Genomic DNA, 26,263 nt, shown 5'->3' with positions numbered 1-26,263 from the left:
AACCTTTGGTGAGCTCTCAGCAAACCCTGCTAGCCAGTTGCTATGCTGCAGAGCCATAGTCTTCATAGCTGCCATTCCATAGATGTTTTTCTCTCTTCAGACCTGGAAACCAATCCATATCCCCTTTTATTTTCACCAAGATTAATAACACCATCTAAAAAAAGTCAAACGTTTCCCAACTCATATTCCCTCAGGTATTTCCCACCTTACATTTACTTTGTATTAATATTTTCATCTGTCACCTTATTCTTAATTCTTATAAAGCCTTAATTCTTACAATGGAGAAAGAAGGTTCATTTTCCTCTCAAGGCCAGTGGTTTATACCATGCTCACAATCCCATCCCTTTTGCAGAACTTGAACTATTAATTATTTCCTTTATTTCACATCTTCAAGAACTTTCTTTCGCTTTCTTTCTTCCTTTCCTTCTTTCTTTCTTTCTTTCTTTTTTTCCTTTTCTTTCTTTCAACGTGCTTGTATCTTTCTTGAAACTGCTACTTTCTATGAGTTTCCTTTTCAGTAGCATTCTATTCTCACTAGCTCCATTTTTTAACTTGCTGATTCCATAAACACAATTTGATGTGTAGTATTCCATTGAGAGGAAGTCACAATCTCCTAATTGTAATGAATCACCTTATATTTAAAAATAAATCACAAATATTTACATGCTTTTGTCTGTCTTCTCAAAGGAGAATAAAAACCCTTTCAAGACAAAGACTTTATCTGTCTGGTTCCTCACTGTATATCCTACATATCCTGTCTGGTGCAGAGTTGGTACTCTATAACTGTTCACTGAGTGACCAGGTAATCACCTAATCCAAACCAACTTTAATTTTCAGAGACTTCTGATAATAATTCTGCTCAATAGTAATTTTATGAGGAAACATTCTTTGAGGATTATCTTCCTCATCTTTCATTTCCACCAAGATATCCAGTCAGCCCCCAGTTTCTTGTTCTACAAACTCTCATATGTATACTTTTCTTATCTGTTCTTATTTCAGCATTCGCAAATGGGAAAATTTCAGTACCATAGCCTAGCACAGTATCCATGCCTCTTGTTCAATCCATCCTGCACTGAGCTACCAGTATAATCTTCATCTGAAACAAAGTTCTGGCCACACAACTCTCAGCAGCTTCTGTTGCTTACACACTAGAATTGTAAGCTCTAATTGGTCTTTATTGCCTTATCTCTGAAAAATTTCCTATATGAAATTTATGTCCCAGTTAAACATTTTTCAAATATACTCCATGGTTTTTATAAATATAAATAAAGATAAATGCCTTCCTAATCCATTTCTTCTGAAATTTCTTCTTCCCTTAGCTATCTAACCCATCTGTCAGGATTTAATTCAAATGTTACCTCCTTCAGTAAGCTCTCTCAGAGCTCCCCAAATGGAAGTGACCTCTTTCACCTGTAAATCTTCATAACATTTTGAACTCTTTTCATGGTATGCCTCACATTATGTATTTATTCAACATATTCTATATGTTTTTCTCTTGTTTACAAAATTATACATTGTTTGAGTACAGGAATATTGTTTTTAATATCCTTTTATTTCCTTAGTGCTTAGCATAGCATCTTTTCCCTCCAGCTTTATTGTAGCATAATTACATACAGTGAAATCCATTTAAGTGTACAGTTTGATGAATTTTGGTAGTTATATGCAGTTATCATACCATAATCAAGATATACAATATTTCTAATACTATAAAAAGTTTCCTCTTGCATCTTTGAAACCTGCCCTCCTTTAATCCATAGACTTAGGTGATTACAGATTTTTCTGGAACTATAGTTTTGCCTTTTCCAGCCAGAATTTATATGAATAGAATCGTATAAGTTGCTTTTGTCTTTGACTGCTTTCATTTTGCAGTTTTCCACCCATGGTGTTTCATATTTTAATTGACTTCATGTATTGAAATTCCACTGTATTGCTGAGTATGAATATACCACAATGTTATGTTTATCAATTCACAAGTTGATGGACATTTTGAGTTTGTTTGGGTTTTTGTTTTCAGCTTTTGGGTATTGCAAATAAAGCTGCTGCGAACATTTATGTACAAGCTTTGGTATGAATACATGCATTCATTTTTCTTAGCTAAATCATGTTGTAGATATGTGTCGGGAAGCTGAGTGCAGCCAGTCCAATAAAAAGTCACAATCCCTTGCTTAGTTCTAGGACCTGAGCCAATTTTCAGATCTGGAACCCATTGACTAACAGGTGGCCTCATTCCTAGGAAGAAGGTCACAGCAACTTCCTGGCAATTGTATATTATAATGATTTCACAGTCCCTCCCCTGAAAGACCTAAGTCATTTACTCAGATTGCTACATACGTGGGAGAGGGAAATGCTCAGACATTTCAAGGACTATTAGACACAAGTAGAAAGTGAATTTGATGCTTGCGGAACCAAAGCATCATCACGGTTCCCCTGCTAGAATACTGGTTTATGAAGGTAAGATAATAAATGGAGTTCTGACTAAAATCCAGTTTCTAATGGGTCTACTGGTTCCACGGATCTACTCAGTGGTCATTTCCCGAATGCATAACTAGGATGAACATACTTGTAGTTGGGATCATTTTTTCATTGAGTATTTTGCCTGTTAGATAAGAGATAACATAATGAGGACAACCTAATAGAAACCTCTGAAACTTCCTCCACCCATGCTGGCTCACACATTCTGGGGCAAGGGTGTAGTAGAGCATGGCACAGATAGTGGGGCGGTGGTCCCTTAGCATTTCCTTATCTCCTTTTAATTTGTCAGTCTGGCCTCTTTCAGATACTGATGGATCCTAGAGAATAACTGTAGATCACTGCAAGTTCAAACACATAGTAGCCCTGTTTGCAGCCACTGTGCCAGATGTTTCATTGTTGCTCGAGGAGATATAGAAAGCCTCAGCTAAATGACACTGGGCCATTAATTTGGTAAATGCATTTTTTTTGTATTCTAATAAGAGGATCAGAAATAGTCCATATTTTCATGGAATGGACAAAAGTATTTATTAATAGGTTTGCCCTACCTAGGGCTATGTTAACTCATTCTCCTTCTCTCATAATAGGATATAAGGGGATCTGGAGCCCACAGAACATTGCATGCATACATCATATCAATGACATTATGTTGACTGGGCAGGATGAACAAGAGGTGGCTATTTGCTACAGGCTCTGGATCCTACACCAGAATCTAGCCTGTCCTCCTTTTCATCAATAGAGGTCTTCTTTAAGCCTAATTCATTTCTTTGCCTACTCAAAATTCTTGTGCTATTGATTATACTTTCCTTGTCTTGTATATTTAACATCTTCTCAAATAGCTTTTTCTTATCAATTTTTGAAGCTCTCCATAAAAACAAACTCTGAAAATCCTTCCTTTACCCCAAATTCCCATCTATCATTGTTTCCATCCCTTTACCTTGTCCCACCTTATAGTCAAAATTTTCCAATTTGGTTTTAATATCTATCATGTAATAAAATTTGATATTGTATTCCAGCTTTGCAATCCCCTTGAGCTTCAGATTCAGATTGAGCTTCAGTTATGTACTAACTGAGTACATAATCTTTTTACTTGGATGGTTCAATGTTACCTCAAACTCAACTTATTTAGATTCAAAGTCATGCTCCATTTGCCACTTATAGTCTTTACACCCAGTGGTCTTTGACTCAGTATAGCTCTAGAAAACAAAGGAATTAATCTTAACATTTCCCTCTCTCTTATTCTCAATACCTGATCTCCCACTAGGAAGGTTTATTTTTCCTCCCAATGCTTTTCCAATGTGTCCCTCTTTCTTCTCTACTGCCTCTGCCCTTGTTGTAGAATACTCTCACCTAGAGTATTGTAATCGTTTTCTAACAGACTCTCCCTTACTGTCAGTTGTCCTCTTCCAGTCCTTACTCCATAGTCAGAATAATTTTTTCTCTTCAAACAGAAACCTGATCAAGTCACACCTTCTGTATAACAGTTTAGTAAAATAAAACCCCAAATATTTAATGTGGCCAAACACACCCTGCATTGTCTGTCCTCACTTTTCTCCACATTGTGCTTTAATCTTACACAACTCCCTCACCCCACGCTCTTCAAGTAGGGAGCTCTTGCCATTCAATCACCAGTGATGCAGGAAGGAAATGTGCTCTATACATGTACTCCATTCTGTACCCTTATTTATGAAACATTCAACTAGAAGTGGCTATGTGTCAAACATTATATAAGCATTTAAAATATTAGCTCGATTAATACTTATAACAATCCTATGAAATAGATACTTTAAAATTTTCCATTTTACATATCAGCAAACTGAGGACAGAGAGGTTAAGTAACTTTCCCATGGTCACATAGCTAGTATATGACAGAAGGGATCAATCTCATCAGATCCATGAAGGGGATCCATGGATCCAACAGAAGGGGTCCATGTTTTAAGGAACTTACTTATGCTGCCTCTCTCCCTTAGTGACATTTTTCAAAGTCACAACTTAACATTTATTTGTGTGAATGTCTATTTTCCCATTCTAAAGATAATGATCTGTTTTACTCATTATTATGGTACATAATGCAAGTAGAAATGAAGGAATGAAAACCGAATGAATAAAATATTGAACTATTTATTTATATCAGTCTGTATTTTGGATGTTAACTTCCTCTCATATGTGTCCTGTGCTCTGGAATTTCATACTGCTAGGTTAATTATTTCCAAAAAAATATGTATGAGCCTTGGCAGAGGTATTTAAAATAGGTAATGAATATTTTCATGGCCTAACAACTTAAAAAATGGAGGGTCTTAAGTAGAGATATCAGCATGTCAGAAATGTTAGAGAATATTCATTTTTCACTCATGTTGAAAGTTTCATGAACCAGAAAGTTTCATGATGTTTCATTTCCCTTCCTCCAATTAATTATGAATTCAAAGTCCTTGTCAAGCTTAAGTCAAGGAATAGTAAAAGAAGGGAACATTTTTCTGATTATGAAATAACACATGTTCATTACATGGAATTTTAGAAATGTAAAAGATTTTTAAGAAGAAATTAAGAATCAATTACTGCTAAATCTGCCAAAAAAAGAAAAACCAGAATAGTTTGGTGCCTAAATCCTTTAACACCTATATGCATACACAGATATATAAATCATATTTATACATACATATATGTCAAATACAGAGGAATACATATACATATGTGTGTATGAGTGTGTATACTTCAAAATTAGCATGTTACTTTAAATGAATGCTTATTTAATTTTATATAAAAAGCATATTTCACTATTATTGTTTTTCAAAAACATGATATTTAATGTCTAGATACTATTCATCCTATGGATAAGCCATAACTTATTTTACAACTTGTTCTTATTTTCAGTATCTTTAAAAATAATAATTCAGCGTTTTCTTATGTATAAACCGCTATCCACATCGCTGAAGTTTTCCTCATGATTGAGTCCCCAAAGTGGAGAGAAAAGATCTTATATGTTCTCACCAGAAAAAAGAAATAATAATTATGTGAGGTGATGGAGGTGTTAGCTAATGCTACAGTGGTAATTATATTGCAATACAACATGTGTATCAAATCAACATGTTGTACACTTTAAACATACATAATGTTATATGTCAATTAAATCTCAGTTTAAAAAAGCGAATTTTAATTCCTTGATTCATATTGCTGACTGCTTCCCAGAAAGGTTGTACATAATTAAAGTAGGTACGGGGTACCTACTTTATGATACCTTTATCAACTTTAAATATTGCTCCTGGAAACAAAATCTTTGATGATTAAAAACTTTGATAACACTGTGTCAATGAGTGTTTGAGAAACAGATATTTTCATATTTTGTGAATATGTGTAAAAATTGCTACAAATTATATGGAGGGAAATTTGGAAACTCCTGCTAAAATTTCATTTCTCTTTTGATAGCAATTTAATTAGTTTCTAGGATTTCTCCAGATATGTTCAAGCTTGGTCTCAAAGTCATGTGTACAAAAATATTCATGACCCCTTGTTTGTAATAGCCAAAGGCTGTAAGCCATCCAACTATCCATCTATAGGAGGTTGGTTATATAAATATGGTATAGTCACACCATAGACTACTGGATCAATTAGAGCTCTCAATGCTAAAAATAACAGAACTCTAACCCAAATTGGCTTACACTATAAGAAAATCCATTGATAACTTGACAGTCCAGAGGCAGAGTAGACTTCAGGGTGGCCTTAACCTCCTGACTCTCATATTCTTGACTCTTACTATCCCCAAAGACCTACTTTCTCTGCTCTGCCTTCTGCATTATCTGCTAAAATACATGGCTTGGCTGCCTCCACTTGTGATTAAAAAATGCTCTGGGCTTCTTCATCTCATGAAGAGAGGGAGCAACTCCCCAATCATTAAAAAAAAAAAAAATCTAGGCTTCATTTTGATTGGACCAACATTGGCCATTTGACACTGTTGAACAGGGACAACATCCCTGGAGTTACAGACGGTATGAGTCTCACTCAAACTTTAGTGCAGTGACACAAAGGAGGTGGAAAAGTGGAAGGTCACTGGGAAGCAACCTCGATATCCACTACAATTTTTATGCAGAAATTAATATATAAGGTAGTTTTATATGTACTGATACCAAATAAACTCCAGGATATAATATAAGCCTAAAAATAACAATAAGATGTTAATTATGAAAACACACATATTTGCTTGTATATGCAAAGAATCTTTCTAGAAAGGCATATAGGATCTGGTAGCATGAGTTGCTTCAGTTTGGGATAGTGGAATAGAAACTTTTCATTGTATTTTTTCTTCAAGTTTTTTTGTTTGTTTTTGTTTTGTTTTTTACTTTGAGTTATCTATTTGTAATGTATGAAAAATACTCTCTTATTCTACTTTCTACCTCTTTGAATATAATGAGATTAGAATTTTAAAACATTAATTGGCCATTTGTATTTATTGTTCTATGAACTGTCCACGAATGTCTTTGGCCACATTTTCCTATTGGTGTGTGCAGTTGTTATTTTCCAAGAGGGCCCCCAGTGATCCTGGTATTCAGGCCCTTGAACATCTCCCTTTTACATTAAGATTGGCCTATGTGACCAGCTGATTATTGATGGACTAAGACTTCCAAGATTAAGTCATTAAAAAGCTTTGTGGCTTCTGACGTGATCTCTTAGGTCTCTTGCTCTGGAGGTAACCAGACATCATGACATGAAGATGCACAAGCAGTCCCTGAGGAGAGGAAGTGAGGACTCTCACCAGCAGCCAGCACCATGTATGTGAACCAGGGGTGAATGGGATCCTCCAGCCGCAGCCAACCTCCAGGTGACTGCAGCGTTTGACTATGACCTCAGGTGAGACCCAACCTAGAATTCCCAAATTCCTGACCCACAGAGACTGAGAGGAATACTAAATGGTTACTATTTTAAGCCACCAAATTTGGGGATTATTTGTTATGCAGTAATAGATAATTAATATTGCACATAAGCAATTTTCTTATTGATTGATTAGAGATCATTATATATGTTTTCCAAGTTCATGGTTTACTTTTCAATTTGTCTTCTTAATACGTGGTTTTAAAAATTTTTTATGCAGTTGAATGTATAATTTTGCTTCTTGTCCCATTTCTTTCTAATATCTTTCGGAACCATGTAAAATGATAATGGTGATTAAAGATTTTCTAATGTGATTCTTTGATTGAAATGGAAATCACTCTAGTATTTTACTATCCAGTATTATGTTGTTTATTGGCATAAGTTAGATATTCTTTATTATGTTGAAAAAGATTCTTTTATTCTTAGTTTTCTTAAAAAGTCAGTGATAAGTATGGTGATTATTAGCAAATGTTTTTCTGACACTTATTGAAATATTTTTAAATTTCTTAATGTAATGTACTATATATTAGCAATATGAATCAAATGAATAGTAAGTCAACATTGAATTTCTGGGAAAAACGATTCTTTGTGTGGGTAAATAATTTAATATACTCTTACGTTCTTACACAATTTTTAAGAAAAGTGTGCAAACTTATAGCTACTCAAACAGGAACTTAGTACATCATTAAGCATTTACATAGGTTCAGATATTTTATCAATACAAGAATTTTGTTTCCTGCTTTTACTGCAAAGACAGGAATAACTCTTACAGAGGATAGAAATTTTAAAGCTCTTTAAATGACAAAACTGGAAAAGGATTGATAAAGCAAAAAGTTCAGCAGCATTGCAGGCAAAAGGGGTTAGGGGGTAACCTTGCTTCATGAAAAAGCACTGATGTCAGAGCTTGGCCAGACCAATCCTTGACCACCACTATTAACTGTTAACCCACCTCTCTAACTTATTAATATTTTACTCAATATTTTTGCATTAATTTCATTAATAAAACTGATTTTTAGTTTCCTTCTTTTATTTTGGGCTCTATTTTAGGATGTTATATGCAACTTATATTAGCCCCACCTCAGGTTGCAGTCTTATTTGTACCTAAATCTTTGATAACATTTTCAAGTCCTTTGTAGGTATTTGGTTTATTCTGCTTTTTTTATTTTTAAACTTTCTTTGAATTAATTTTGATAATTTTCATTACACAGTTGTAAGTTGGTAGTCTATACTAGACCACTGATTTTCAAAGTGCAGTCTGAAATATTTTTTAGGGCACTGTGAGGTCAAAATTATTTTCATAATAAAACCAAGCTGTTGTTTGCTCTTTTATTCTCATTCTCTTCTGGGTGTATGGAGTTTTCCAGAAAGTAAATTATGTGTAATGATGTCATTATTCTGATATCTGAGAGAAACGTGCTTCCATATTCTTGTGTTTTAAATATTCCTAGTTTTGTAAATCAACTATTCTTTAACAAAAAATAATGAAAAACAATTCCTAACTCAAAAAATTCCTAATAGATATGACTATTAATTTATTATTAAATAAATAGTTTAATTTCTAATATGGTAAATAGTAATAGGTATGACAAACATAAACAAAGGCACTTTGGGTTCCTCAATACATTTTACGTGTTTAAAGGGGTCCTGAGAAAAGTTTTGAGCATTACAGTTCTATCTAGATATTGTCCATTTTTTTAATGCCAAGTTTTAATAGTGATTGTAAAAAGTATTTCTTTATTAATGTTAATCTCTCCCTCTCTCTCTCATATATCTTTCCTAATAGTCTTATTTGTGTTTTATTCTCTTCTAAAAATTGGATATGCCAAAAGTCTGTCCATTTGATTGATTTCACTTGATTTTGCCCGACAGTAACCGTAACTAACTCTATTCTGAATTATTTTATGATTTGCTTGTTGTTGTATCTTTCATAAAGATCTGAGGTTTAACACAAAGCTCGATTAATTTTTATTCCGTATTGTTCAACATGAAAACACTTAAAGCTATGTTTATGAACAAAAGATTTTGCCCTAAAAATTTAAAACAAGCCAAGCTAATGCTTATGTACTACAGCAATAAACATATCTTCCTAGATACACAAAAACTCTGAAATAACATGCACATGCTTTTTCTTGATAAATTACTTAAGACATATTACAGTCAACCAAAAAATTGATCACAAAAATTCAGTAGTGTCTAACGGGTATTATGAAACGAAGTGATATTATTCATTGAAACTATCTAAACAGAGATTTGATCAATAAATTGCTATACATAAGTATATTTACTGAGCCCTTGACTTCCTGATGGTATTTTTCTATTTCCTTCATACATTAAAAATAACTTAGCAGGTAAATAAATTTAAGGCACAACTTTTCCCCTTCAAATTTCTTTGGACCATGCATATTAGTATCCTATTGCTCCTTTAACAAATTGCCACAGACAGTGGCTTAAAACAACACCTATATGTTATCTTACAGTTTTGGGAGTTGGAAGTCTGAAATCAATTTCATGGACTAACATAAAGGCGTTAGCAGGGCTGGTTCCTTTTGGAAGCTCTAGGGGAGAGTCTGTTTGCTTGCCTTTTCCAGCTTATAGAGGGCACTCACATTTTGACTCAGGGTTGCTTCCTCCAACTTCCAAGCCAGCACCATAACATCTGCTCTCCTCTCTGACCTCTGCTTTTCCATTATTTCATCTCTTTCTGATTTGATCTTCCTGCCTTTCTCTTATAAAGACCCTTAAGATTGCACTGGGCCTACTTGGATAATCTAGGATCACCTCCTCTCAAAATCCTTAACTCATCATCTGCAAAGTCCCTTTTACCTAGTAAGACAACATATTCACATGTTGTGGGAATTTGGATGGGGACCTCTTGGGGGGAGGCTATTATTCAGCCTACCATATCATGTTCCATTTATCCTGGTACTTAGCATTCCAGAGGAAGAGTGAGGTCATCACTATTTTCATTTTATTAAATCTGTAGTTATTTTCAAAACAATTAAAAACCTGCTTCTTTTTTTTTTTTTAATTCTTAAAAGAATGTGGTAGTGGTGGTCTTCACTGGTGAATTGAATTATTGGCCCCAGTTCTTCTCCCTTTCTGTGCCCAAACTCTTTGCCTTGAACTTTGCAGTCCCTGCCGCCAGTACGGGCTGCATTCCCTAGCCCTTGTCTTTGGTCTTGGCTAGCTGGCTTGCCCTCCAGCCTCATTTCATCACTCCTCACTTGCTCTGGTCCAGCCACATGCACCAGGCCTTCAGATAACATTCCCTTTGCCTCAAAGGTTAATCCTCTCTCTCTTGAATTTGGGTTCATTTTCCTCATCCTCCAGGCCACTGTGTTAGGGAAGCCTTCCCTGATTCCTGGACAAAGCTTTACTGCTCAGCACCCATTCACTGCTCTTCAGTCTCATTAAGCCAACTGCTGAGACAAAACTATGTTCAGCTGTTCTTGGAAACATGATCCATTCAACAGATATTTATTGTGCACCTGATATAATGTCCTTGAGAGGACTCTCAATCCAAGAAAAATGTCCCATCTCCAAAGACAACCCCTGTTGACTGCGGACCTGCTCAGACAGCTTGGCAGATGTAGCTCAGATCTGGTTTTCAGCTGCCCATACGTGTATTCACACGTATGCACTTTGATCTACTTTAGAGTTTGCAGACTTTGAGGACTGCTGAGGATACTCCTGGGTAGACAGTCTTGACAGGAGACAGGGCTTGTTAACAACACAGACAACTTGGGTGATCTTGAGCCATCTGACAGTTGAATAAACTCAAGGTACTCTCTCCTCCATTTTTACAGAATTTTGCCTTCAGACAACACTTTTGGTGCTGAAAGCCCCTCCAGGAACACTCTGGAGTATACCAGGGCCGACTGATGAGCCTAAGAGCCAGCGCTCATCGGCAAAAGCTGAATATGTTATTCTGCACCTCATTTCCCAGCCTGCCAGGCAGAATGTGATGGCTGGGATGACAGCTGACATCCTGGGATGGCCGTGAGATTTCATTTACTTGTTAAATGAGGTCACAGAACTGCTTTGTTTGGCTGTGATCAGTGTTTCCAACTCTCCTGTGGAGAAGGAAGGACGCTTCACACTGTTAGAGAAGTCTGCTTTCAGACCTCCAAGTTCTAATCATGCACTGTCCGTGACGTTTAGCTCAGCTGACACTAAGGACACTGTGCACCCATCTATAGACAACCCCTCTCCTCCAAGCCTGGTAGAGAGGAGAGTAGAGATGGCTTCTTAGAGAGTTGAATCCCTGGAGAAACATGCCTCCTAGCATGTCAACATCCTCCTAATTTCCTTCCTTTGTGTTTCCCTACATTGAGGCATATCTATTCTTCCTTATGAAGATCTGTCATGGGATTCAACATGCTTATAGGGCTCGTTGATCACTGATCTTTCTGGAATTCTCTCTTTTTTTGTGACAATGTACCAGCAACTTCTTACCTGGTTCTGCATGCCAGAAGCAGCCTGTGATTTTTGATGTGTTAAGCTGACATCTTCCTTGGCCTCAAGTTATGCTATAGCAATAGTATTCTTTCTCAAAAGTAGCACAGCACAAGACTGAAGCTCCATGAGGAGAGGAACTGTCTATTTTTCTTTGTTGTATTCTTAGCAACCCATATACACCTTCAACCATGGTAAGTCTTTAGTAATGAATGAACGAATGGTTTCCTTGGCAACCTCCCAAAGACTTTTCAGTTCCTACTGCTGCTTCCTGTCTACCTCTCTCAATGTTTTATCTCAAGTGAAGTAGAAGTGGAAAGAAGAGGTTGTGTGCATGTGCTAAGCAAGCCCTTCATTGTGTTTTCTGGTATCTCTCTCTCTGAAACTACTCTCTATCCTGAAAGTTCTCTGGCACTACTTATTTTGACATTGTGATTTCTTCCATTGACACATCTTCTCTGTTCTTTAGGTCTGTAGTTTACAAAACACTTAGTTTTTGGTTATCAGAATTCCAATTTGAACTAAATTAAACAAAAATGTGGGAATTTGTTATCTCATGTAACCAGTGGATATAGCTGGACTCAGGATCAACCAGAACCAGTATTCAAATGTTGCCAAGATTTTTTATGTGACTTCTTTCTTAGGGAAGCTGCATCTACTTTACTTCTACTGGAGATCAACTTTCTCCCCATTGTGTGGGAGATGGCTGCCAGTAGCTTTCAAGTCTTTCATCTCAGAATCTCCATCCCAAATCTCAGTATGAAAAATCCTATGGAGAGGCTTAGGTTCACATGGTTTGGATCATGTAACCCCTGCCTGGACCTACCTGTGGCTGGAAGAGTGGAGTATTGGGATCAGAAATCCCTTTGGGTGAGGGATGGAAAAGATATCCCACAGAAGTCAATATAGTTTCCAGAAAACAGTAAGCTATTACTCAGTGTCTGATAGTAGACTAAGAGAAGAATACCTCAATAGTTGAGTTTACGTTAAGCCACATCATTCCTTACATCATTGAACATAGCTGTAATAGTGATTCCTGTCTGCTAATTCTAACATCTGGGCCATCTTGGAGTCAGTCTCTGTTGATTATCTTTTCTGTTGAAAATGGATTACATTTTGCTATTTTTAATATGTCTAGTAATTTTGGATTGTATCCTGAATATTATGTTAGAGTCTCTGGATTCTGTTGTATTCTACTGAAGAGTGTTGATTGTATTGTTTTAGCAGGCAATTAAATGAATGAGGTGAAACTACCAACTTTGTATCTTAGGCAGCAGTTTAGTTCTTCTATCTTCTGTTTGACTGTTTTATGCATGCCTGACTCAGGGATTAAACAGAGATTTGGGTGGAATTTATAAATAAAATTTGGGATTCTCCTTTTCTAGCTCTCACCTTTCCAGGATTCCCCCACTCACTTTCCAGGGCCTGTGATTATTCCAAACTCTATCCTCAAGTTCTTTAGGCCAGAAAGATTGTGGCTTTTTTAAATCAGAGTTTTAGATGTCCTTCAATTAAATTAGTACCTATGTTAGTCTACTTTTAAATCACACTTTCAATCAGATTAACTGATCCTGAAACACTTTGAGCGTGTTTCCTTTGCAGTTGTAAAACGAGGCGCCTTTTTGCAGAGATCAGTAGGAAGTAGAGAGACAGGAGCTTGAAACTGTAGCCAACAGCTCTGTGACCTTAAGCAAATCACCTCTTTTGTCTGAGGTGTGATTTCCTCATTTGGAACATAAAGTATCAGCCTCAAATTTCTTTAACACTAATGTCTCCACAAGTTCTAAATTTCTGGGTTTTCATGGTGGGATGAGAGGTGGGAGGGAAGATTCCTTCTCTCCATTCTCTCTTTTAAACAACTGTATTGAGGTACAATTGGCACACAGTAAACTGCACAAATTTAAATTGAATAACTTCATGTGCTTTGATTTGTGTATACCCCTGGGAAACCATCACCACAGTCAAGATAGTGAACGTATCTGTCACTTCCCAAATTAACTTGCGTCCCTTTGTGATACCGCCTCTTCCTTCCTTCAGCTCCTGTCTCCAGGCAGAAAACTACTAATCTTCTTTTAGTCTCTTTAAATTACTATGTGGCAGTATCTCCTCATGGTTTTGATTTGCAGAACCCTAATGACTAATGATATCGCATATCTTTTCATGGGATTATTTGCCATTTATATATCTTCTCTGGTGCAGCATCTTTCAATGTTTTGCCTGCTTTTTCTTGTATTGTTTGCTTTTTTATTATTGGGTTTTCAGAGTTTTTACTATATTCTGGTTACAAGTTCTTCACCAGATATATTAGCAGTGTCTTTTAAAGAGCAGACGTTATGTGGAGCCTGAATTTCTGACCCACATAAATATAAGATACCATAAAATAGGGGTGGTTTTAAGTCACTGGGTTTTAGAGTAGTTTATTACATAGCAGTATATTATCAGAACATTCACCATGGGATCTTTAATCTTTAATCACCAAGGAGTAAAGAAGAAGAGGAGCAGAAATGAGTTAGGCAGCAGATACAATGATTAAATCTGCTTTTGCCCCACCCAATGGCTCTGTTTTCACTCCTTTGGGAAGCTGGAACTCTCCTTGAATTTTATAATTTCAGTTTCTGATAAAAGAGAAGGAAACAGCTTCTTCTCTGCAGAAATGAGGCTATCTTCTCTTCTATGTCAACTATTTTGGAAGATAGAACTTTGGTAACAAAGAGGGCAGATCCTTGAGACACCCCTGAGGTTGGTGGGTCCATGGCAAGGACCAGTGGAAAGGTCCCCATGGTCTTCAGTAAACATTTGAAGTAGGCCAGGTTTTCCTCCAGTGTTCCTGGAGATTCATCCTCTAACAGTCTCCTCTTCCTTTTCTGCTTGGGGCCTTGTGCTATCTCCATCCTTTTATCTGTTAAAACTTAAGAAAGAATCTGTTTTCAGTCATTTGTCTGTTATGGGGTCTTAATTTTTGCTTTTATTCCACATCTTATCCTATGAAAATTCTTTCGTATAAAGATTTCCCCTCTCTGAAGAATTTCATGGAACATCATTCATTCATTCATTCATTCATCCATTTATGTTTTTATTCACGTACTCTGTAAGTATTATTAAACACTTCTGTACATCTAATGCTGAGGATATGATGGGGCACAAGTTTTAGTGTCTGCTCTCAGGGAGTTGTAGAGAGTGATGTCACTGCCTCTCTGGCCAGAAGTGTGTATTAGGGTGAACCCAGGAGTTCTTCCTGAGATATCCTTTTATCTATCTGGACAATGCCTGGGTCTGACTGTGAAATATCTCCAGTGAACATTTACCACTTCCTGTAAGAGCATGTCAGTTTGAGGCTGCAGAGGTTCTTCCAGTCCAGAGGCAGATCTCTCAGGTAACCTCTGCAGGAAATTACACATTGCTCTTCCACAGAAGGAAGTGGGGGAGGGGGTGTTAACTTTGTATATAAGCAGCATTCTCGGACTACGGTTGATGGACAGTTAACTTTTCTCAGTTGGCATACTTTTGGTACCTCAAGATGATAGGTTTGGAAGTCCTGAAAGAGCTTCCTCCTTTTCTGAATGTGAAATTTCAAGGGGAATACTCTGATGGATTTCCTGTATTAAATGGTACCTGAAAATTTGCAGACACAACGTAATCAGAGTATTGCTTGATGCTTATAGGGTATGGGTTGACAAGAACTAGGGCAATTGAATGTGGGAAAATGATCAATTAAAAATATGAGTGAAAAAACAGAGGACACAAAGTTGTTAAAATTCCATTTGCTTCTAAATGCAGAATGAAACATCACAAAAGAAAATGGAGATATCTAAGTAGAACAAAGGTCCAAGTGGTTTCTGCTATGAGGTCTCAAAGCTACACATAATGGCAAGGACACTTCTCAAAACCCATACAGACTGTCAGCAGTGGAAGGTCAGATTCTTCCTCTCAAGCTGAAGTCGGCTTGTGTTAATGCTTAAAGTTTTTATTTGCAGTTGTTTTTAAAAATAATTTTGGGGGCTTCCCTGGTGGCGCAGTGGTTGAGAGTCCGCCTGCCGATGCAGGGAACACGGGTTCGTGCCCCGGTCCGGGGAGATCCCACATGCCGCGGAGCGGCTGGGCCCGTGAGCCATGGCTGCTGAGCCTGCGCGTCCGGAGCCTGTGTTTCGCAATGGGAGAGGCCACAGTGGTGAGAGGCCCGCGTACCACAAAAAAACAAAACAAAACAAAAAAAAACACTAAAATTACTTGGGGTATTTTTTGTTATAATAGTAGTAGATATTCATTGTTATAAATGTTGAAAATACACGTAGGCAAAGATTGCATCTCAACTATTAATATTTTGTCATATAGATTTTTAGTCTTTTTTCTTTGCTCTTATGCATTTGCCTTAATTATATAAGGAATACAAATTAAAGTTATAAAATATAACAGGAAGTTATAGTCCAATAGGAGAAAGTGCTCCTTCACCCAGATAATCACTGCCAAGAGTTTGTTGTCAAGTTCCACTCTTTTTTAATTTAATTTTATTTTATTCTAAATTTTATTGGAGTATAGTTGCTTTACAATATTGTGTTAGGTTATACCGTACAGCAAAGTGAATCAGCTATATGTATACATATATCCCCTCTTTTTTGGATTTCCTTCTCATTTAGGTCACCACAGAGCATTGAGTAGAGTTCCCTGTGCTGTACAGTAGGTTCTCGTTAGTTATCTATTTTATACATAGTATCAATAGTGTATATATGTCAATCCCAATCTCCCAATTCATCCCATCCGCCACCCTTCCCTCTCAGTAACCATATATTTGTTCTCTAAGTCTGTGTCTCTGTTTCTGCTTTGTAAATAAGATTGTCTGTACCAGTTTTTTCAGATTCCACATATATGCATCCACTCTTTTTTCTGTGCATATATATTTACCAAAAGTGGGATTTTAGTGTATGTTCTGCTTTATGACTCACTTTTTGTCTGATCATATATTAATCTTGTAAAATATTCTTTTATATCATTTTTTATGGAAAGGACTTAGTGATTTAATTATTCAAACTCTTATTAATATGTAGGTTGTTTTAATGTATGATCATCATGATTAGGTAAGTATTTGTATGTATCCTTACGATAAATTTCCAGAGGAGGAATGTTGGATCAAATATGTTCTGAACTTTTAAGTTTTCTCTTGATATAAAAACAAGAATTGTCCTCCAGGGCAAATTTACAAATTTAGAGTTCTAACAGCAGAATATGAGAAAGCATCTTTCCCTTATTGTTGCCTATGTTGAATATTATTTTTTAATCTTCTCTAAATCTGATCCTAAGAATATCTGATAGTTGTAATTTATATATCTTTAATTGCTGGGAGGATGTGGGTATGCAACTTTCCAGTATAGAGGAAACAGTAAAGTGAACGTATTTTAATGTAGTCCTCGGGACTTATCTGTGTAACTTGGATCAAAGTGACTCAAAGTGGGAAAGTTGCTGTTGAGCACTTTGTAAGATGAAGTGGGATGTGGGGCAACACCTAATTCAGAGAACCCCTGTCGACAGCCTGAGTCCATGTTTATTTTGCATAAGAAGTGGCAGCAGTATGAGATGTGCTGGGAGCAAAGACGGAAGCAATGAGGGCCCTTGTGGGGCTGTGTTTCTTTTTCCTTTGGGAGAGTTTCTTGGCTTTAGGGTCTCTGGTGTGTCTACCTTTGACTTTCCATCTGACTTGAAAGTAGGGCCACCTCTTTGAATGCTTTTCTTCTTTCTGTAGGAGTTGTTGGAACCAACGCATTTTGGAGGGCCGGTCTACACACCTGGGCTTCATTCTGAATAACTATCCTCTCTCCTCTGCCTACTTCAGCTCTGGTCAGCACATTAGACACGCCTGTGGAGCTTTCAAGACAATTCATACCTCTCTTCCCTTTCTATCCCCTCAGACCAATTAAACTAGAATCTCTGGGCTATGAGACCTGGACACAGAAGTGCTTTATTAAACGCTCCAGATAAGACACTAATGTGCATCCAGGCTAAAAAAAACCACGGGACTAATTTATTTCCACCCTCCAGTTATCACAGGAACCAATTCTCTTCACACCGTCCCCCTCCGTCTATACGCATGTCTTTTTTCTAGCCAGCTCCAGCTTGGATTTTATTGGGAAGAATCAGAACAACAATATGGTAAACAACATACAGTCTTACTACATAGGTGCACGTAAGCCTAATTGTGATAAGTATCACAAGGGTGCCCTTTTGTTAGGTCACCAATTTCCCCTGCAAGGGACAGTTCAGTGTGTTATATGCATAGAATCAATTTCATATTGATTTAGTGGTTCAAATATATATTAGTACCAGCAAATAAATCATTCCCGTAGCTTCAAGGATGTGGGTCTAGAGGTTCAGCCAGGGGACTAGAAATAGTTATTGGTGTTCTGAAGCAACCGATGAGCCTAGAGAAACTGTCCTATCTGAAGCCCTAGCCTGACCTCTGGCAACCAGGCCACAATCCCAATTCTGTCTTCTTTATTTTCTTGCTGACACCTCGGGTATAGAAATCACCAAATCACAATGGCTAGCTAGACCCACGGCTCCCACTATGGCTTCTCTTAAATCTTTCTCTCTTCAGGTTGGCTTTGACGCAGGACTTTGTAGTTTCCACGTAGTCTCTCAGTACCGGTCCAAAATGTTTATCTTTCCCCTAAGGTTCGGAAAAACCATAGGAAAGAATAGCTCCAGGCCAAACAAAGAAGCGTGCTCCCCTAGCAGCAATTGTCTCCTTTTTCTAGGGTCTTTTCCAGTTCTCTGTTTGGAAAGCTTCCGCATTCTCTGGAACAGCGGGCAAGAGACAAAAGTGTATATTTGACATGCAAAGACTATGCTTAGTATTCAAATAGTGCTATCCCAGCAGGAAAGTTCTCAGCACTTTTAAATCCGTTAACTCTTTTCTATTTGAATACTTAGGGTTTTGGTCCCACTTGCTGCTGGGGAAACGAAAACACAGTGTAAAGAAGGTGAAATAGTGGTCAAAGACCTACGGGCGTGCAGGAGACTTTAGCAAGTTACCTCTCTCTGAGCTTTAATGTTCTCATCTGTAAAGTTCGTAATAACACCTGCCCTGCTGGACCCACAGGGGTGTTGAAACAGGATCATGTGTGGGAATATGTGATTTGAAAACTGTGAGGTGATAAACACCTCTTTATTGAAGTTTAATCTATAAATAATAAAATGCACAAAGTTCCATATGTTTTTGCCAAATAGATATACTGTGTAAAAATGCCCAAAGCAAGATACAATAGCTCACCATCACTGTAGAAGGATCTCTTTTGTTCTTTTATGATTAATCCAAGCCACATCTCCCACCAACCCACAGAAAACCACCATTCGGATTTCTATAGAAATAGATTCATTTTCCCTGTCCCTTAATTTCAGATAAATGGGATCATACAATAAGTGTTTTCTTGTATTTGACCTTGTTCTCTAAAATAATGTCAGTGAGATAATGTATGTTCTGTGTGTCATCCCTTTTTACTGCTGAGGGGTATTTCATTGCATGAATAAACCACATTTTGTTTATCCATACCCCCGTTTATGGACATTTGGATTATTTCCAGTTTTAGCTATTATGAATAAAATGACTATGAACATTCTTGTACATGTTATTTGGTGGATATACACTTTCATTTCCCTTGGATATGTACTCAAAGTGGAATTGCTGGTCTATGGTTGTAGGTACAACTTTACCTTTGTAAGAAATTGTTAAACTGCTTTCCAAAATAGTTTTACAAGGGTCCCAGATGCACCACATCCATGCAAATCTTTTCAGTCTCTTTAATTTCAGCCATTCTTGTGGGTTTCAGTATGGCTTTAATTTGCATTTCCCTAATGACTAATGGAGCGAATCATCTTTTCATGTGCTTACAGGTTATTTGTGTATATTCTTTGCTGAAGTGTCTTTTATCTATTTAAAAGTTAGGTTATTACTGGAGAGTCAAACCCATTTTTTGTTTCCCATTCTTATAGTTAAAAATCCTCTGATTATATCAGTTTGTTTCTTTAGCAAACACAATTGAGAACAAATTTAAGAACAGAATTCTAAATCTAATAGCCAGTGGTTTTTCACAAGTCACCTGGATATCCTGTTAAAATGTTTGTTATGATTCAATATGCCTTGGGTATGGCCCAAGATCCTGAATTTCTGTCAAGGTATTGCAAACGTCAAAACCTCTGGTCCAGTTACCACCTTTGAGTAGCAAAGCAATCAGTGCTTCTTTGATGATGGAGCCCAGCAGTATTGGAAGATCATTTTATATAGCTACATCTATATTTATTGTAAATCACTGTTCTTGTGGAATCATAGCCTGAGAAAGCCAAGGGTGAAAGGAGTCTTCAGAAATAAGATTAAAAGTTATAGATTCTGGTATATTGATTTGTCTAGTGGGCCCAATTGTCCAACCTCGTGTTTTCAAACCATTTGCTGTATAGCGTGGTTAACGTCCCTTCACTTACACTCTGTGTCAGGCATGTGACTTGCTTTGTCTAGCGAGATGTTAGCAGCTTTGGCAAAGCAGGGCCTTGACCAGTCCTTGTGCATTTGGGTTTGCCCTTGCCTGTTTCTCTATGTTCACCCATTTGGCTTCCTGAAGAATGAGAAAAACACATGGTCATTTATTGGCCAGTGTTTCCTTAGTGCCTATCATTTATTGAGCATGTGCTATGGGTCAGGCAACATGTGAATCATTTATATTTTCCCAGTACACTTCCCACAGTAATTCCATACCATAGGTACTACTACTGAGGACATTGAAACCTAAAGAGGTTCAATGAAGCAATTAGCTCCAGAACTAGGATTTAAATCCTTTTTTTCTTCTAACTCTAGATGAAGTTTTAGCAACCAAGGTTGCAGACTAAAGCAATACCTTGGAAAGGGAGACTAGGACTCTAGAATGTTGACTGGCAGCAGTGGAGAATTGGAGGATTTTCTTTGGTACCCTTATGCCTCCCTTTATGCAGTTCTTTCCTCCATCGAAAGATCATCCATTATCTGTAGCCCCAGTAACTCTGTGTAACAAACTACTGGAAAAACTCACTGCCTTAAAACAATATGTATCTATTTAGTTTAAGAATTTACAGGTTAACAATTTGGGTTGGGGTCAGTGGGGCAGTCCCTCCTGTATCCATCCATCACCAGGCTGCCCCAGCCAGCAATCAGCAGACCACCAAACACGTGCATGAGAAATTATAATTATTTTTATCTGGATTTTATATAATTATCTTTTTATTATATATATATATATATTACATACATATATTACAACGGAGTGATGACAGACATCAGTATTCAAGATAATGTGTAAAAAGCCTTATTATATTAGGTTCTATTCCAGGCAGAGCATGCTATTCAGATAGCTGTGTAATTTTACAGAAGTACCAAAATATTTTACTTTTATGGGTAATAACTTTATTCATAATATTGATTTCCTATACTCACTATCTGAGTCTGGGCTGATAAATCTGTCTTGAAAGGATATTAAATCTTTTCCTAAAAGTAAATTTTACATGTAACCTCCTACTCTTGGCAGCTATATCAGCTCTACCAGGATTGTTTTCTTTAAGCTGAACCACAGCTTATTTCAACTAAAAAAAATGTAACAGCAATTCCTTATTCAAAATACTATTTGAAAGATTACTTAACTCAGTAAGTAAGGTAGACTTCCAGTGATTTGGGTCAGTAGCTGAGTAAAGCAGAATGATTAAAATGACACACACTCTATGTTACTAGAATCGATTTTCTTGTGTGCCCCCTTTATCTCGTGACTTTTATTTTTCAGGCTATTGGGCAATATACATTTCATGGTTTGGAAAAGACAATTACTTGTCTGTGGTTCTCCCAATACTAAATAGAAGAACCTTTGAAGGAAAACGTGTCACTTTATTAGAAATAGTGAAAGGGAGAAAGCGTTCTTTGTGGTTAAAGTTATGAAGGAGAGCTCTGTGTCTTGAATCTGATTCTGTTGATATATATTGGGAGCATCTGGAACAATAAAGATTGTTATGAGCCAAGAGAGCTAGAAAGCAGTTAGTCTGATGTTTCATTTATTATTTTCTCTCTAGAACAACTCATTCAGACACTAGGATTCTGGAGAAATCAGAAACAGGAGCAGTTTATGTATGAATTGCCACAGATGACATGCACCTAGACATTTCAAGCTCAAAGTTGAAAACAGGTCACTTAAAACAGGTCTGCTGTTTGGCTGAAGCATTGCCACTTGAGGCATTATCTCAAGTATGGAAAATGAGAGTCTTCTCTTGGGTTTTAGGTTTGGATAGACAGAGGGAAAAAGATAATGAGTTTGGACTATGTATATATAACTCACAGCAGTACATAAAGAACAGTGTTCTGAGGGCAAACAACAATAATAAATAATGGATTGTAAAATGCAAATCTGGAGAGAGGAGTTTTCTGCTGGGCTTTAATCTTGAAGGGTTCTGAAAGCCTTTAAAAAGTATGTAACTTTCTGAGTTTCGAGCAAGAATGACAAATGGCCTAATTGTCAATATACTGGGTACAGAATCCACATAGGAGATAAACAGATACAATTCAATAGGAAACAAGTTGGAAACAAAAGAAAATAAAACCTCAGGTAGAAACAGAAGCTGCAGAGTACAAGGCTCTTTTCTTGGCCTGAGCTAAAGTTAAATCAAACAGTCATTAATAATTAATTTTTGTAAAATCGCTGGAGGCCTTTCATTTGGCTGATTCTAAACACAAGGTGCTTTACTGGAGAGATGGCTGTAGCACTGACAATAGTTATAGCTCATGAAATGAAAGTGAAAAAAGGCGTTCTCTGGCAAAGTTTTTCTTAACGTTTTCTTTTGATTTTTTAAAATATTTATTTCTCAAATAGTATGAGAGCATCCAAATATTAGAGGAGTATTTCTTCTTCTTCTTGTTTCCTATTTATGAAATCTGAGCTTCTAAAAGTCTAGCTGGGTTAATTCATAGTATTAGCAGTAGTAGCAGTAGTATACATTTTATTAGCTATGGCTTGATGACTCATCTTTTGGCAAATGTTAGAATTCAGATCTCTCAAGAATCAGACATATGTAGCCTAGATGATAGAAGGCATGCAGAAGTAAACAATGTAGTTTCAGACTGCTGCAATTAGGAGTGTTTTGGCATCCATTTTCTACCCAAAGGGAGACCCCTTACAGACAAGACAAATATAGAAAATTTTTTCCTAACTCAAAAGGCAAGAATTGTAAAAACAAAAACTTTGCCTGTCACGGTATAACCACCTACATGACTCCAAACAAAGTATTAAGAAATAACGTTTCAGTGCAAGGCGAATGGGAAGAGGAGTCATCCTCTAAATCAAAGTAAATGGCAGTGGCATTTTTCTGAATCTGTTGGAGGAAGCAACTCCTTAGCAAGAGAGTTAATGAGGTCTTTCCTCTTTGAAGTCTGAACTTTGAGCAATTCCAGAGAGACTTAGAATTTGCTCTATTTAGTTATAAGGGAAAAGAAATATAGGTGCAGTTGACTCAGTGCAAAGCAGAATGGGACAAAAGCAAGGAGGACACGGAGAGATCATTTTAAGTCAGAAAGATGGAAGCAAGAGGGAGCGTAGAACATTAAAAATATTCCCCCAGCCCCATGAACTCTTCAGTGAGTAGGGGAAGGGGAGGGAGTTAATGATGGAACACCACTTTGCATCACTTATAGCTTGTTGTGTTCACCCATACTTCTGTCAATTGTATACTAAGATGTCTACAGCTCTAAATTTCAGAACATAAGTTCAGTCATTCTCAGTTGAGTTCTTGGTGTCTTTTTATTGTCATGCATTAACTTCATGTATTCTTGTGGATCTATATCTGAGCCAGTTGGATCCCAACTGGCAAGATTCTGGTAGATTAAACTCAATAAGCAGTATCCCTTCTACCATGTTACATATTAAGACTCTCTTCCTTTCTGAAAGCGATATACATTATACACACACTTCATGAGACATAATATTTTGACTTCATAAATGGAAACTAATATTGTGTTTCTGGTTGTAAGATATCTAGTTTTGTAATACCACAAAAAGAATTAAAGTAACTTGACTGTTTAGGGTGCTTTATAAACTACAATCACTTTTATATCTATTCTCTTATTTATTCTATCCTTGTTGGGTAGATATAGATTTTTAAAGATGAGAAATCAGGTTGGGGTAACTTAAATAATTAACTTGGGTCCTGTTTTTAGTTGAAAGACCTATAGTTAAGGTTTTCTTTCTTTTTTATAAATCTTGTAATTCTGTCGCCTTGCCGTTCTTTCCAGCATAAACTACTTCCAGATTATAACTAAAGTTTTTCTTAGGAAGGCTCTTTTTGTGGACCATTTATTTGAACTTCTCTTTCTTATGGCAAAATTTGTTTTGACCACAATCTTATTTTACACATGACTTAGTCATTTTTTTGCTTAATAAAAGTTCTTTTACAAGAATATTATATACTTTCTGTTGTTTAATTAAAAAACAATAAGTATGTATTCTTTAAGGAGAATGAAAATGTATATTCTATAATAAGAAATGCTAGTTCAAAATTCTCAGTTGTTGGCTTCCAATCTGACAGTGGTAAAACAGGCAGATTCACTTTATGAAAAAAGGTTTGCAAAGCCTGTAATAAAGTAAATGATGCTGTACGAACAGAAGGCTCTGTAAATGTGAGATGCATAAGCTTGAATAAACTGTGCTTTTCTTCTGATAAAAATGAAAGAATTGACACATTTGAACTCTGTCATTCCTAACAAAGATTCATTAAATATAACCTGTTAACTTTTCCAAGGTGATCTTGCATATGAATAAAAGGCTATGCTGTATCAAAGATAAAAAGCAGATATTTCAGGTTTTTTTGAAGATTGTTTTTGTATAGTGAATGTTATGGAGAAGCAAAAGTTAGGATAAATACTGTTTTTTTCAAAGCTACAGTAAATAATTCCAAATTCCCCAGAGGTCTGTGTTAAAATGGCTGTTGTATCTAAAAAGGATCATTGACCAGATTGTGAAATTATAGAATCTTTACAACTATGCAGAAAAGGAAATACTGTATTGTCCAATCTGTAATTTTATTGATCATTTTCCTTTTACTCTTCATTTTCGGAGACCCTAAATCCTAAAACTCAGCACCAGTTCCATTCTTCTAGTCCCAGACTTTTAGTTTGCTGGTTATATAACAATATCATATACTTTCTATTGGTTAAAAAACAATTAAAAAGTATGGTACAAATGAACTTATTTATAAAAACAGAAACTGACTCACAGATATAAAAAACAAACTTATGGTTACCAAAGAGGAAAGGGGGGATTAACGGGTACACACTACTACATCTAAACTAGATATAAACAATAAGAACCTACTATATAGCATAGGGAACTATACTCAATATCTTGTAAAAAAATATATATATAATATTTTTAAGAAAATGCAAATTGATATACTATAATAATATAATATAATATAACCTGTTTGTGTGCCTGAAGGTTGCTATCCTGAGCCTGTAAAGCACAAATTTCTCATAGCTGACAGCATAATGTGTCATTCTCTTCATGGCTCTACACCTCAAGTTGGCATAGCCATTTGTTTTATGGCTAGAAGACAAGGAGACATTCTAGGTCATTTGTGTGGAGACAATGGTGTTTTCAGCTAGATTTCCCTTGTCAAAATTGCAGCATGATCACAGAGTATGTCGGATTTCCCATCAGAACTGGACAGGAAAGCCACATGACTCTGGAAAGATCAGATAGCAGCTTGACACATCTGTACTCATGAAGTGTCATGTTGGGAAGCTACTAAAAAAATGATGGTTTCCCCAAAGAAACAGGCAAAGCATATGGCAGAAGGGACAAATGAGATGGAAAATATGTCCAATCAAAGAGTATTCCCCTCCGAGCGGGGAGGTTCTAAAAGCAACAAGACACCAACCCCAGCCCTAACTATCGTAACTTAGGGGCGGTCTGAGAAATGTAAGAGCCAGTATAAAACAGAGGGAAAGTAGATAATGCTAGATTTTCTCCTTTTCAGTATAAAATAAGGACTTATTTTATAAGTCCTTATTTATAAGGACTTAGATACCTATCTAGAACCAAAGCTTAAACTTGGTAATTTGAATATGTCGAGACAATGACATGACTATGTTTTCCTTTGTACCCATACGCTTCTTGATTTTTCCAGGAGCAGAGGCCTCTTAATGACCCATCCAGAGGTCAGTGGTTCAAGGACTATCTGTCTGTCATGGATCAACACCTGACAGAGAAAGCCCAGTAATGGAGAAGGTGGAGCAGACTCCCAGACAGGAGTAATGGTGGGTACAGTGGTGGCAGCTGTGATGTGTGTGTTTATGGCTGCTTGTGTTGGGCCTTTGCCTTTCAGCTCAGTAAGGGACTCAGTTTTGAACACCATTGTCCCTGTCTCCAAAGAGACACTTGGGTTGGAATTGCCAAGTCCAGGAAGCTGCTGTCCTTTGGGACAGTGGAAT

General features: G+C 36.7%; 1 long non-coding RNA gene across 1 annotated transcript in view; it reads left to right on the top strand.

Moving 5' to 3' along the window:
• LOC309974913 overlaps positions 1-7,250 on the top strand; it is a 400,558-nt gene extending 393,308 nt beyond the window's left edge. The window contains exon 9 of the long non-coding RNA XR_014326932.1: positions 7,135-7,250. This is a non-coding gene — a long non-coding RNA (uncharacterized lncRNA). The remainder of the gene's footprint in view (positions 1-7,134) is intronic.
• Positions 7,251-26,263: the final 19,013 nt, after the last annotated feature.

Source organism: Leucopleurus acutus, assembly GCF_964270905.1.
Source record: "Leucopleurus acutus genome assembly, chromosome: 18".
Classification (NCBI taxonomy): domain Eukaryota; kingdom Metazoa; phylum Chordata; class Mammalia; order Artiodactyla; family Delphinidae; genus Leucopleurus; species Leucopleurus acutus.
Note: the sequence above shows the minus strand (reverse complement) of the source record. Positions and strands in the feature narration are given on the sequence as shown.